This window comes from Myodes glareolus, chromosome 16 (genome assembly GCF_982192425.1).
Source record: "Myodes glareolus chromosome 16, mMyoGla1.1, whole genome shotgun sequence".
Classification (NCBI taxonomy): Eukaryota; Metazoa; Chordata; class Mammalia; order Rodentia; family Cricetidae; genus Myodes; species Myodes glareolus.
In genome coordinates this window covers 17,555,717-17,570,821 of record NC_142041.1, presented here as the reverse complement: position 1 = coordinate 17,570,821, position 15,105 = coordinate 17,555,717, and the positions used below count along the sequence as shown (strand labels likewise).

The following is a 15,105-nucleotide window of genomic DNA, read 5'->3' as shown; positions in this document are numbered from 1 at the left end:
TTCTTTCAATACACCTTTCTCACTATTTTTCAAATTTATTTATTATCTTTAAATTGATAGCTGAAATTGGATTTATTACATGCAAGTATATGATGAAGCATTTGTCCATCAACACAAGGCTGGATAATAAAGTGTGGTACATGTGCACAAATTTTATTCAGCAGGAAAGAAAAATGAAATTTGTAAGGAAATGGACAGGTCTGGAAATTATTATTTCCTGAGAATAATAAGACCAGAGACTTAGACCAATAAATATTGCACGTTCCCTCTTCCAGGAACTGCAAGTGCGGCATGGGCACAGATAAGGCTACAAAAGAGAAAGGAGACCATGAAAGGTGGAGAAGAGAAAAAGGGGGAAATGAAGGCACATGAGATGAGAGCAGAGTGGGGACCACTGGGGGAGGGGTACAAGAAGAGTGGGGGGTGGGCAGCCAGAGTAGAGGGGGAGTAGCGACCCAAACAAAAATGGTCAAAATGTCGTAATGAAATTGTGTATACTAACTGTATTAGTCAGGGTTCTCTAGAGGAACAGAACTTATTGAATGAGTGTGTGTGTGTGTGTGTGTGTGTGTGTGTGTGTGTGTGTGTGTGTATGTGTGTGTTAAGGGGATTTATTAGAGTGTCTGTGGTCCAGCTAGTCCAAAAACAGCTGTCTACCAGAAGACAACAGAAAGTCCAAGAAATCCTGTGTTGTTGAATCCAGGAGGCTGGGTGTCTCAGTTGGTCTTCAGTGTACACAAGGATCCCAAAGAAGTCGGCTCTGATGCCAGTGGAGGAATTGGCAGAGTGAGGACAAGCAGGCGAAGAGCCAACGCTTCCTTCTTCCAGCCCTTTATATCGGCTTCCACCAGACCGTGTGGTGCTGATTAAAGGTGGATCTTCCCATCTCAAAGCATCTGCATTACACAAGGATGACCTTGTTGCTAAGACTCTAAGCAACAGTGGAGAGGGCGCCTAAACTGGCCTTCTCCTGTAATCAGACTGATGACTACCTTAATTGTCATCATTGACCCTTCAACTAGCCACTGATAGAAGCAGACACAGAGATCTACAGTGAATCACTGGGCCGAGCTACCAGAGACCAGTCTAAGAGAGGGAGGAGTGATAATATGAGCAAAGGGGTTAGGACCATAATGGGGACACCCACAGAAACAGCTGACCTGAGCTAGTGAGAGCTCACTGACTCTGGACTGATAGTGGGGAAATCTGCGTAGGACCAAACTAGGCCAGTGAATGTGGGGGACAGTTGTGAGACTTGAGTTGTCTGTGGGGACACTGGCAGTGGGACCAGGATTTATCCCTAGTGCTTGAACTGACATCTAGAAGCACATTATATTTGGAGGGATACCTTGCTCAGCCTTGATATAGCGGGGAGAGCCTTGGTCCTACCTTGAAGTGATTTGTCAGATTTTGCTCACTCTCAGTGGAAAGCTTTATCCTTTCTGAGGAGTGGGAATGGGGCGGGGGGGGGGCGGGGAGAATGGGGTGGGAGGAAGAGAGAGAGTGGGAATGGGGATAGCTGTATAAAATGAGACAAGAGCAAATTAAAAAAGAATTCTTACAACAAAAAAAAATTCAGATTAAAGATGAGTTTTCCAACTTCAAAGGATTTAATACAGAAAAACCCTGCCCAGGTGTACCCAGTCACTTAGTTTTCAGATAATTCCAGATGTACTCAAGGTGACACCAAAAATAGCCATCTCGCCGATTAAAAACGACAGCGTGTGCGTGTATGATGTAAACAAACGTATGTGCAGATGTAGTACAACAGGTAGAAAGGAGAAGAGAACGTAATCCTAGGTGACAAGGAAGGACTGAATGCAAGCACAGGGCACACGAGTCATGACAAAGGACATAAAGCTCATTGTTCTTCTACTCTTCAACCATGCCATGGAATTTTCAGTTTGCTATGGGTGCTTGTGTGTGAGCTAGAGGAGCCCTCCTCTGAGATGGTAGACTGTGGGGCCGGGCAAGTGCTTGTCTGAGTGGATATGGTAATCTAGCTGTGTTTGTTTGCAAGTCCTTTGTAATAAAGAAATTTTTATAAATAAGAATAAATAAATAAGAATAAAATCATGTAAGTATAGATGAATAAAACAAAATTAAATAAACACTCCAATAGCATATATGAGCAGAGGGTTACCTATAAGGCTGATGCTTGCAGCGGTATCAGAATGGGATTAAAATCAAATATTTGCTTCATCTATACAACAGAATTTTTGATCCACTTTAAACATATAACTTCATTGCATGAAAAGGCAATTGACTAAGGTGTGTGTGTGTGTGTGTGTGTGTGCGTGTGTGTGTGTGTTTGCTTTGCAAGCTATATTGTGGCACATAATACTTTTAATATGAGCAATGTCACTGTCTTCGTTCTGTTGCTGATAAAACTGAGAATCAATCAGAAGCAAAGTAATGGAATTTCTACCCCAAGTCACATGACCTTTCACTTTGCCTTCATTGATGACTGAAGGATAGAGAAGTGTGTAATGCTGTACTTTGAGGAAGTGATGTTTCTATAGGCAAGTAGATAAAATCTTTGGATTCTAACTATAGCAGTATAAACTCCATTTATTCACTTAATCTCTACTTCAATTTCAAATCTAATGTACACATTCTATTGTTTATTTATTGAGTATATTCAGAAATCTATCTTACATGTTACAAAAGTAGTAGGCAATGTCTGTGGTTCACATCTTAATGGGCAGAACTCATTCATGAGGCAATGTTTAAGGGAGAGAGATTTTTTTTTAACTATCGTAATAACTGTTACTGACTTACATGAATGCCCTAACATAAGACTCTTTCTACATTAAGTTAGAATTGCACTTTCCCCCTCTGTCAATTCAATTTTATTTTCAACAAAAACCCACACAGGAACACTGACTGCTAAATGTCCCATTAGCATTCTGTGACCTTCTCCACAGCAGCACTGTAACTGTGAACCTGCTGTGGCCGTTGAGACACACAAAAGAAATGGAAAAAGCCACTGAACATTCTGGAGTGGCCCCAAATGCCAAGGAACAGTTCTAATCAGGGGAGGGAAGGCCAGGAAATGACAAGAAGATTCCACAGGCCTGTTAGAAACAGGGACAGCAAGCCCTGAAGACCTGGGGGCCACAAAAGCTTACCGGAATACAGAGACACAAGAATACAGAGCCACAGGGACACAGAAGACACTCTGGAAATATAGAGACATCAATACTTGCTCTTAAGTCTTCCCTCCCTAAAACAGACTATAATAAAGGAAGAAGGAGAGGCAAGCAAGGTTATCAAACAAAAGGATGTCCATATGATCCAAGGAAATGTATTGTGGGATAGCATGGAGAAAATTTGAAGAGAAACATTTCATTTGGAAAGACAAATCTACGAATGAGTTGTTATGGGAATTCATGTAGCCGTAATTAAGGAAGTTCACAAGAGCCTGGAATAAAGGATAACAAATATTTATTTGTGGAAAAACTCACAATAATGGTAGAGGGCCGCGGTCCTCTGCTCTGTTGGTGCTGGATGTGGCAAACAGAACTCCAACCACCACCCAAAAGAGCAAGCATGCTTTCCATCTGCACTTATAAGTCCACAGGTAGTATCTCAGACCATGGCGCTCTTTCTCTTTCCCCGTTCCCATGACTAGACTCTCTGATTCCTGTTTGCAATGAGAAAACTGTTGTTTGGGATGGTGATCTGTAAGTTTTTCCCCTTAAATAAATAACCCCTTTTATTATCCATAATTCTTAACCGGTGTGGAATTGTTTTGCAGCTTCAATGTCCTAATGGACCAGTACCCAAAAGGCTATTGGCTGAATGAATTCCCCCTTTTGTCTAAATAAGAGGATTCTAAACCTAATACAAAGCTATATACAATAAGAACAAATATCAAGTATTGTCCAGGAGAAAGAAAAGGCAAAAACATACACAAAAATAGGTATAGATAGAGATATAGGTATAGAAAGAGAGAGAGGGAGATCAGAGATAGAAATGTAATGATATTTATGATATGATGAATATATCCTTAAATTGCATAAATATACAAAATATCTTAAACAGAGGTAGAAACATACATACATACAATATGACAAAATAACTTTGCATTTGTGCACAAACATTGTAAATAGAAACAGGAAAAACACAATATAACAAATATAATTTGAATTTATATCAATATACAAATTGTCGGACAGAAATACAAAGATAATTTTATGTATGTATCAGCCTACAAGAATCTATGCCAATGTAAATTATCTATAATTAATAGTTCATAAGTAGGCAGTTGTGACCCAGACACAGAGAAATCAAGATGTGACTGCCTCACTGAAAAAGGTACCAAGCCATGTGGCTAACATAGAAAAGAATTATGGATTAATATAAGTTATAAGAGTTAATAAGAAGCCTGAGCTAATAGGCCAACTAGTTTATAATTAATGTAGACCTCTGTGTGATTCTTTGGGACTTAATGAATGTAGGACCGGGCAGGACAGAAACCTCTGTCAACAAATGGTACCCACATAGACAACTGCATCCACATAAAGCCTGAAAGAGCTTGGGAAGTAATTCTAGACATTAAATAATAGAGTTAAGCATGACTTATTGATAGCAGCACTTTCTCTGATGGACTCTGCTTGCTGAAGGCAAGTGCTCTCATTTAAGAGTGGCTTCCTGACTCAGCTTTAGCTGCAAAACCTTGCACCTCTTTTAAAAGATCCTGCTACAAAACACTTAAATGGTGTTGATGAAAAGCTGACTACATGCTTTTTGGTGGTTTCAGGGACCTTGAAATGCCATACAGTTGTGGCAATAAACATGACTCTGGCCAGTACCTCTGCCATGAGGCTAGACTCTCAGAAAAAAGCTAAAGAATGGGCTGGCGTCAAAACCATGGCTTTAATCCTAGCCATATCACTTACCAAATTAAAGACTCATGTGGTCAGAAAAAGAGAGAGATACAGGGGCTGGAGAGATGGCTCAGTGGTTAAGAGCACTGGCTGATCTTCCAGAGGTCCTGAGTTCAATTCGCAGCAACCACATAGTGGCTCACAACCATCTGTAATGAGATCTGGTGCCCTCTTCTGGTGTGTGGGCATACATGGAGGCAGAATGTTGTATACATAATAAATAAATAAATAAATCTAAAAAGAGAGAGAGAGAGATACAATAAAGATCGATTCAATAAAGAAAACCTCTAGATGGTTTACTGTGTGTTTAAAAATATATGTAGGCTTGAGGGGAAAAAGGATAAAGTCCTTAAAATAAAAAAGGAAAAAGAGAGTAGTTGGGTGTGGTGGCACACACCTTTAATCCTAACACTTGGGAGGCAAAGGCAGACAGATCTCTGTGAGTTCAAGGTATGGTGGCACACATCTTTAATCCTAGAATTTGGGAAGCAGAGGCAGGCAGATCTCTATAAGTTCAAGGACAGCCTGGTCTACAGAGTGAGTTCCAGGACAAATATACACAAAGAAACCCTGTCTCAAAAAGCCAAATGTTAAAAATAAAAATAAAAGAAATAGATTTTAAAATAAAGCCACACAAGATGAAAAATACACAGAATCTGGATACTGTATATTATTATGTTCTCTTTGAATTGTTTTAATGCTGAGGAAGGAGCAACACCTGCTAAAATATATTTGTTTATAAATGTTGCTGAATTAATTCAAGATAGGTATTTTGAAAATACCTTGACTTCAAAATTGAAGTCAAAAGGCATGTTACTTCTAAAAGAAGAGGTTTTGTTTTTGTTTCCACAGGAAATGAGAAGCTGTGGATTCATTTTGAGTTAAGAAAAATTAGGTTTGATCAAGGAAGACCACCTAAGAAATCTCCAGTAGGAGCAGATGGCCCAGATGTCTGAGTTCTACATCCAGAACGATTCAAGACTGCTGCCTGAAATAATCAAGCCTCACAAGATACTCCAGTCAGGACTTGATCATAATTCTAAATTTTCTTTAGGGCCCCATAAGATTATCAGCAACCCCCAATAAGCAGGAAGTAGCCTAGAAAACTATGATCACATTCCCCAAAAATGGACTATGGCTATTTTCCTTTGTTTAGAATGTTGGTTACAAGTTGTTATGGATTAATGGTCAGAAGAAAAGCTAAACAAAGGATATTAGATTCATAGTTTTGTTTTTAAAAATAGGGGGGAAGTGCTATTGAACAATAGTCTTTTATTCTGTCACTTGTATTATTTTTAATAAAATGCTGATTGGCCAGTAGCCAGGCAGGAAGTATAGGTGGGGCGACGGCAACCAGGCAGGAAGTAGAGGCATGGCAACGAGAATTATGGGAAGAGGGAAGTTTCAGTCTGCAGTCATGACCCAGCCACAGAGGAAACAAGATGTGACTGTCTCGCCAAAAAAGGTACCAAGCCATGTGGCTAATATAGACAAGAATTATGGGCTAATATAAGTTATAAGAATTAATAAGAAGCCTGAGCTCATAGGCTGACCAGTTAATAATTAATGTAAAAAAAAGCAGTTCACAAGTAGATACGCTAATCTATCCATTATCTCATCCCTATCTTTTCTTTTTTAGGCATCTAGATGTTTAAAGTCTCCTGGCTTCTCAAGGATGGGTATTTTTCTGCAAAAAAAAGAGCCATGCCCCAACCCTTGTGAGGCTTCCTTACAACTTGAAGGATTGTCACCTCATAGGATGAGCTGTCATTTCTCTTTATCAAGAGGTCTCTCCTTTTCAAACTGAATCTTGATTAATTTTGATGGTATTCATAGTTTTTCTTTTCCTGTGAAAATAAGAGTAAAACCCCTTTCCCAATATAACATTCTGATGTCAATACATCCTTGAAGTACACTGACTGATTTATTTCAGATTATTTTCCTATTGTCCAATGTCTCTCTGCAGCTATTGTTCCTTTCTCATTAGCATTAAGAAAATTCAATGTTGGGGCTGGAGAAATGGCTCAGTGGTTAAGAGTACTGACTGCTCTTCCAGAGGACCCGGGTTCAATTCCCAGCACCCACATGGCAGCTCACAACTGTCTGAAGATCCAGTTCCAGGGGAATCTGACACCTTCACACCGATGCACATAAAATAAAGATAAATAAATCATAAAAAGTTTTTTTTTAAAAAAAAGAAAATTCAACGTTAATAAGGCATTATGCAATCTATCCCTGGGGGTCTTGGCCCCCTACCTGTTTATTTAGCATTTTTCAAGGTACGATTAGTTCTCAGTGACGATCTGTCCTGTAGGATTATGTGGTATACCTGTAATATCCTTTATGTTATAATATTCAAAAACCTGGCTCATCTTGCTTATTTTTCTTACTTGATATTGTCCATGTTGGTTGTAGTTCTATTTTTGTGTATGTTTTTGCCTCTTCTTTCTCCTGGACAATATTTGATATTTGTTCTTATTGTATATTGTTTTGTATTAGATTTAGAACCCTCTTATTTAGACAAAAGGGGAGATGTTGTGGAAATTCATTTGGTCAATACCCTTTTGGGTACCCGCTGGGTTGGGTAGGGTCTGAGGTACTACCCGTGGACTGATGGGCACAGATGGAAAGTGTGCTCACTCTCTTGGTTTGTAATCTGAGTTTCTGCATGCAGCTCCCAGCACTGACAAAGCAGAGGACCACAAACAAATGGTTGTTATCCTTTATTCTGGGCTCTCCTAGACAGCCTTAATTATGTCTTCAATGAGTTTATCAGGGGAAATTAAGAACTATTCACTTGGAATTGCTCCTCTTTTTCTCTATATAAAAGCAGAATTCAGCATCCAGAATAGATAAGGAACTCAGAAACTTAATAACAATAATTGAACAATGAGATTAAAAATGGGACTCTGTGAAAGGCTTGATTTCTCTGTCTCCTGTCAGCTGGGCATGGCTGGGACACACATTCCCCCACCACACACGTGTTCCTCCCACAGAACAATTATATAGTGTGGAAGTGTGACAGACATCACCAAAGAGACAGGGTGGGAGGCAGACAGAACCAGAGCTCAATGGCATTGCTGGGTTACTCTCCCAGGCCTGAACAGGCCACACTTGGACTTCTTGTTACCTCTGCAGGCTACAGTAAAGGCATTTTTAGAAGTCTTCAAATTCAACATAATTCTAATCCTATAAAATATTTGCAAGAAGCCAACCAAATCCCAACCCTAGGAGATCAGTCCCCCCAAAGAGCCAGGAGAAAATTCATGGAATGAAAAGTTAGAGATGATCAGTGAGATAATAGAGCACGATATTTAAAAAAAAAAATAGGTCTGCAAATGAGAGAAAAATCAAGATGGGGAGCTCAGCAGTTCAGAGCACTTACTGCTCTTACAGAGGACCAAGGTTCAGTTTCCAGAACCTGCATGCCAGCTCACAACCACCTGAAATTCCAGTTTGAAGGAACTGATGCGTCTTCTGGCTTCTGTGGGCTACTGCAGAGTGCGGTGCACATAAATGAATATGGACCATACACACACACATAAATAAAAACAAACCTTTTAAATTGAGGTCGGACTCACTTCTATGGGTTTACAGACGTCCATAGAAATCAGATATTCAAATGAGAATGTCTCAGAAGAGCATTTATGAGCCATTAAACCCAGGGGGTCCTGGAGAGCTCTGCTGAAACTGGCCTGCAAGAACAGGGCTGGGATGGACTCACTCGGGTTGTGTTTCTAAATGTAGGTGGTGCTGGATACAAAACATTGTGACCTAATCCTCAGTGTCATGGTATTTGAAAATATGATTAGGTCCTGAGGGTTGAACCCTCATGAATCTAAACTCCAAGCGGTATCTTCTGCTCCCTCCCTCCCTCCCTTTATCTTTCCTCCTTTCCTCTCATCCCCCTTCCCTCTGACATTCCCTCACTCACCAAACCTACTAGAAGCAAGTACCAGGCAAGAGGTTTTGATTGACCTTGACTGAATCAAGTTTCCATCCAGGAAGTTACCTCACACTCACTCACCGTGGTGGGGCTGGAGAAGACGGTGGGGCTGCACAGTATCACACCAGCCAGGCTCATTGCTTTTCCCAAAGGAACAACAAGAATTGGTTGGAGGGAAAACTAACAACCACTATGCAGCAGCATACAGAGGGGGGAAAAAAGTTAACCTAAACACAGACATTTCCCCCACTATACACATTTTTAAGTGAAAGTAGATCTAGAACTAGGTGAATAAGTAAGAGTAAGTAAGAGAAAGAGAAGGTGAGACTATGGTATAAAAAGAGTTATCAAACTGTAAGGCTCAAGAGTTGATACATCCAGTGTGATGTTAAGACAAGCTGTGGTTCTGAAAGCAAGTGGCGTAGAGTCACTAATTTGACATGTTATGGTTGCTACGGCTTGAGTCTGGAGTGACCACAGGTTCAAGGGTTTGAAGTCTAGGCTCCCAACTGGTAGAACTGCTTTATTTGAGAGCTCACGATGAAACCTTTAGAAGGTAGAATTTAGCTGAAAGAAGTGGGTCATGTCACTAGGGGGTGTCTTATTCTTAACTCGCTGACCTGCTCTCTGGTTCGTAATCTGGCCACTGTGTGAGGCGCTTCACTGCAGTCTGGCACCACCCAGAGCAGAGCTGTTTCTACCCCTGTGTCTTGCATGCCCTGATGGGTGGAAATTCTCTGAGGCCACGAGCCAAAATAAGGTTTTCCCCTTTTAACTAATTTCTTTGGTTATTTTGTCACAGCAATGGAAAAAAAAATAAACGACTAATGCAATAGTCTTTGGATAGCATCTTGCGGGCAGAGCATTCACTCAGGAACACAGAGTCTGAATAGGAAGACTGTAGGGCACCACGCCCGTCTGAGCTCTATGCGCCACCATACAATTCGTGAACCGGGCAAGGGGCTGGAGATTGAAACACACAAAGACACAGATACAGAGACACAGGTCATCCTTGATGCCAGAATGCCCCCAAGAATGCCCCCTTTATTGTGTCCAGGGGCAGCTTATATAGGGATAGCCATGCCCCAGCCAAATGCACCAGAAACCATTCTCTTGCATCAGGAACTCCTTAGGGTCTTGTGCTCAGAGCAGCTGTAGGCACTCAGATCGGGGAAAACAAGTTGTTTACAAGAAATTCAGGATCTGGGGGGTTCACTGCTCCCAACAGAAGATAACGGAACCAAGCACCAATAGTCTCCATGGATACGATCGTAGGACCATCAGTCATGGATGAGCTGGACTTGGAGATAATTCAGCTGAAAAGAGCATCTTCACAAAAGGGAAATTGTCCCGTGGGACTGGAAGACAAACAGGTTATAAATATGATAATATCAAGAGGGAAATTAATTCGCTGATACCTGAGAGCTGAGTGAATGAGCAGCCGAGGCCATGCGGGAGAGGGGAGGGAAGGCTATGTTGGCAGAGGTGTCAGAGACCGTAGAGACAGAGGTGGGTCCGCCACTGGTCGTACCAACACAATAAAGGCAAGAAGTGGGAGACTAAAGATGACCCAGTCTGTTTACTGTGAAATGGCCATTCCAGAAGGCAGATAAGAACTGTCTGGAAATGGGAGACAGTGCATATTTTGCTGTAAGAAAAGGCCTGCAAGTATCGGAGGGATTGGGGGAATAAGAACAGCGTACTCTCTCTTTTTCTCTTTCCTTGCATTAACAACTGAAGACCACTTTCGGCCCCGAGTCACTGTTGGATGAGTCTGCCCTGTCCACTGTGTCTGCCAGACAGGGATACTGAAGAAGAGGTAAAAGAGAGGACTTTTCTTACAATAGAACCACCCTCCATCCCAGCACAACCTTCCTTCCACTCATTGATTCACTTGTCAACCCACAACCTTTCCAATCTTTCTTAGGACCTAGAACATAAGTTATGGCCCATCCTTGGACTAGATCGTAGGAACAAGAAGCAAAAGAAAGACATTTGGACATTTCATTCAATCATCAGTTTCTTAGTCTATAAAACTAAAACAAGTTTTAATAGACTAAATGAACAGTACCAATTGCTTTGTCACTTACACGCTATCATGTTGTTGTTACTATTGTTGTTGATTTGAGACAGGGTTTCTCTGTGTAGCACTTAGTGTCCTAGAACTCACTCTGTGGATCAAGCTGGCCTTGAACTCACAAAGGTCAGCCCACCTCTGCCGCCTGAGTGCTGGGGTCAAAGTTGTGTGCCATCACCCTCTGGCTTGTTTTTTAAACTCTTTAAATGTGTGAGTGAAACATGGTGGAGGGGTAGCCCTCCCTAGGAAGGGGAAATAGAATAGATAGTTAGAGATGGACAAGAGATGATGAATAAATCGAACAGAAGGATCAATGTGAAGGAAAAGGAAGAAAGGGAGGCAATACAGAGAGAGATAGTTAAACTAAGGGCTATTTGGGAGTCATACAGAAACCTAATAGACACTTCTTAGAATGTATACATATATGAAAAAAACCAAATGGAGTCACCAAATAATGAGGGAAACAAAGCCCCAACTAGACATCTGCCACCATCAATGGAACATCCATTCCCAGGAAGGGGCTACATCTAACCAAGTTGTTGGCCAAACCCCAAAACTACTTGGGCTATTGCCAAAGCTATGGGTTGCTCTCCACAAAGTGGTGGTGGTAAGACCCACAAGACAATACCCACATAACTCACTGAATACAGAGAAGTTGAGCTGGTGCCTGCTTAGAGCCTTCATCCCTACTGACTAGTGTCCATGGTACTGGAAGGTACTCTCCACACTTGTGGAAGAGAAAAGTAAACAACAACCCAGCTACAAACCCTTCTGTTGGAGGGAGAAAGCTGCTTGTTAGTCCCAGTGGCCCAGAACTGATATAATCACACAGAAACTATATTAATTAAAACACTGCTTAACCCATTAGCTCTAACTTCTTTTTGGCTAACTCTTACATCTTAGTTTAACCCATTTCTATTAATCTGTGTATTACCATGTGGCAGTGGCTTACTGGCTAAGTTTCAGCAGCATGTCTTACTCTGGCAGAGGATCCATGGCATCTCTCTGACTCTGCTTTCTTCCTTCCAGAACTCTGTTCTGTCTTCCCGCCTACCTAAGTTCTATCCTATCAACAGACCAGGGCAGTTTCTTTATTTATTAACCAATGAAAGCTGCACATAGACAGAAGGACCTCCCATACCACCCTTCAATCAACGAATGAGACCTGCATGCAAGATACACTGGTAGAATAGTGGCACAAAGGTTGTGGGAGTAACCAACCACTATCTGATTGGAATTAAGGCCACTCCATGAGTTGGATCCATGCCAACACTACCTGCATGGCCAAGAGCAGGAGACTAGATAGGCCACAGACCTAGGAGAAAACTACATACTGCTGCTCTGCAAAAGGAACATAGCAATAAAATTACTCCTAACAGCATTCTGCTATACTCACCGAGCAGTGTCTTATTTGGCCATCATCAGAGAAGCATCCTCCTACAGTAGCTGGGAACAAATACAGAGACCCACAACTGGACAGTGTGCAGAGAGTGAGAGACTGAAGAAGGATGCTTAAAAGAAATCCCACGCTAGCTCAGAATTGAGTACAATAGAGGGTTATTTATTTAGGGGTAGACTCACAGGTCATAGTCCTCTGCTGGAACTGGGAACAGTAACCGAATCCCATAGCTGGAAGAGGCTGGGCGCACACTCTACATGGGCATAAATAGTATAAGAGGCCACGCCCAAGTGGGCAGGTAATTTAAAGGTGGTAACTTAAACTGGTGGTAGGAATTTCTATAGCAAGAGACTTTAGAACACTCTGTCCTCAACAGGATGTCTCCATCAAATTCCTCGGCTCAAGGCTCAGGAAACCCTGTGGAAGAGAAGAGAGATGGTCAGAGCCAGAGGAGATGTAGGACACCAAGGAAACAGGGCTCTCTAAATCAACAAGCCTGATGTGCATATGAACTCACAGAGACTGTGGCAGCATGCACAGGGCCTGCTTAGGTCTAACTAGATAGGGTCCCAGTGTTGAGAGTGGAAGAGACGTACGCCACATCCCTACTCAGAAACTGCTCATAAAGGAGAAGTTAGCTTTCTCCAACCACATCTCACTGGGTATACAAGCTGCATCATACCCAGTAATAAATCACAAACACAAAATGAACTCCATGGTATTTTTTTTGAAGAGTTTTTGTCTCAAAATGTTTGGTTCGGGCATTTTTTTAACTTACAGATCTTTTGCTTACATATTATGATTTCCAGTGTTGTCTTTATGGGTCTTCTGTGTGTGCAAATGTGTGTGTGTGTCAGCCTCTTCTTTAGTTCAATTTTGTTGTTTATTTTTGTTTTGTCCTATTCTGGTTTATTTTTATTTTATCTTATTTTATTATTTCTCTCTTTTTTAGATGCCTGTTTGTTTTCTAATAAGACAGGAAAGCAGGAATGCAACTTTTGGCAGGAGGGAAAGTGAGAAGAATCTAGAAGGAGTTGAGGAAGGGAGACTGTAATCAGAATATGACCTAGAAAGAAAATTGATTTTCAACTTAAAAAAAAATTAAATGCATTTTCTTGTAGCTCAAAAGTTAGAGAACTTGCCACTGAAACCTGGCCAGGGACTGTGTAGAGCAGAATCTACCGTGGAAGGGCAGGGGAGAACACGTGTGACAGAAGAGGGCTTGCGTTTTGGAGGGTGGGCAGGGTTGCCAAGAATGAAAGGCCTGTTCGGAGTTAGAAGCCGGCTTTCAGTGTGCTTCTGGGCAGGCTGACAGCACTGCCTGCTGAGGTCAGCACATTTGTCTCCCTTGCCCTCCTCCAGATGTTACCTGCAGTAAACGTTTATTAGCTCAGGAGACAGAGCCCGCGAGCACCAAGAGCAGCGACACAGAGGGCTGTTGTTCTCATGTCCTGATCCGGAGGTCATTATTTCGTCTTAGACCAGGGAGCCAGGCCTGCTCTCAGCCTTGGCGGTTTTCCTCACTCCTGCCAATCATGTTTTTCATCTTGCAAGAGGAAGCCTTTTGAGAAGCCGTGTTGATCTCTTCTTTGCTCCCATAGTGATAAAGCAAACAATCGCCAGGATCTGGCCAGAACTTCCCCAAACAGCCCCAGTTCTCACAGTCCTGAGACTTCATCGTGCCAGAGCTTTCCTGTTCAAGAATGAATTCATTTTTCATTCATAGAGTTCATTCAGAGTTGAGATGTCTGACAATTTACCTTGTTTTGCTGCGGGGACTCACATACCACACTATTGAACTTTCTAGCGAAATAACGCCATTTCAAAGTAGATCATGTTTTGTTCTATTACACGTGGCCTTGATGTGGAAATCCAAAGAGTCATAAACACCAAACACTTATCATCAAGCGTAAAATAAATAACATCTAGAGGGTAATTGTCACATCCGTGGTGTTGTCAAGGAGGTGCGGAATTCAGAACCCTCACAAGTGACTGGTAGCAACATAAAGAGATACGGCCCCTTTTGAACATAGTTAGGTCATGTTTCAACATGGAATTTAAACACAGGATACTGCATGGCTCAGCAATTCCACTTCTAGGAGCACATTCAAGAGAAATTTGAACACATTTCCAATGCCCATAGCTACATGGGAGTGAAAGATGAAAGTACTCCAACTAGATGTTGTTGTGATCATTATGTTTTTGTTTCTGTGACAAATTACCCAAGAAAGTCATCTAAAAAGGAGATAAAATTTATTTTGCCTTAACAGCTTCAACCTGTGATCCCCTGGGTCTCCTGAGATAATGGTGAACATCGTGGTGATCCACTGGGTCTCCTGAGGTAATGATGAACATCTAGGTGATCCACTGCATCTCCTGAGATAATGGTGAACATCATGGATCCCCTGGGTCTCCTGACATAATTGTGAACATCGTGGATCCCCTGGGTCTCCAGAGATAATGGTGAACATCGTGGTGATCCACTGGGTCTCCTGAGATAATGGTGAGCATCATAGTGGTGAGAGCATACGAAGGAGTCTAGGAAGCAAAGGGAAAAATAAAGACACATCCCTATCTCTTCCAAATCTCCCCCAACTCTGAAAACTTCAACCACATCTCAATAATGGCACCAAATAATAGATTATGAGATTCATTCATTGATTAGGTCAGTGTCCTTGAGATCTAGGCACCTCCCAGTGTTTGATTGGATCCACCAGGTGGAGACAAATTCAATGCATGAAACTTCTGAAAGATACTTGATATTCAAACCATCAGCAGATAAAATATATAT

The 15,105-nt window shown here is 41.6% G+C and overlaps 1 long non-coding RNA gene across 1 annotated transcript; it reads right to left on the bottom strand.

The window, feature by feature from the left end:
- Positions 1–12,455: 12,455 nt before the first annotated feature.
- Positions 12,456–14,266, bottom strand: LOC125391421 (uncharacterized). Its single transcript, XR_007229116.2, has 2 exons — positions 13,684–14,266; positions 12,456–12,731 (listed from the first exon to the last, which is right to left on the bottom strand). It is a non-coding gene; the product is annotated as an uncharacterized LOC125391421 (long non-coding RNA).
- Between the last annotated feature and the right edge of the window lie 839 nt (positions 14,267–15,105).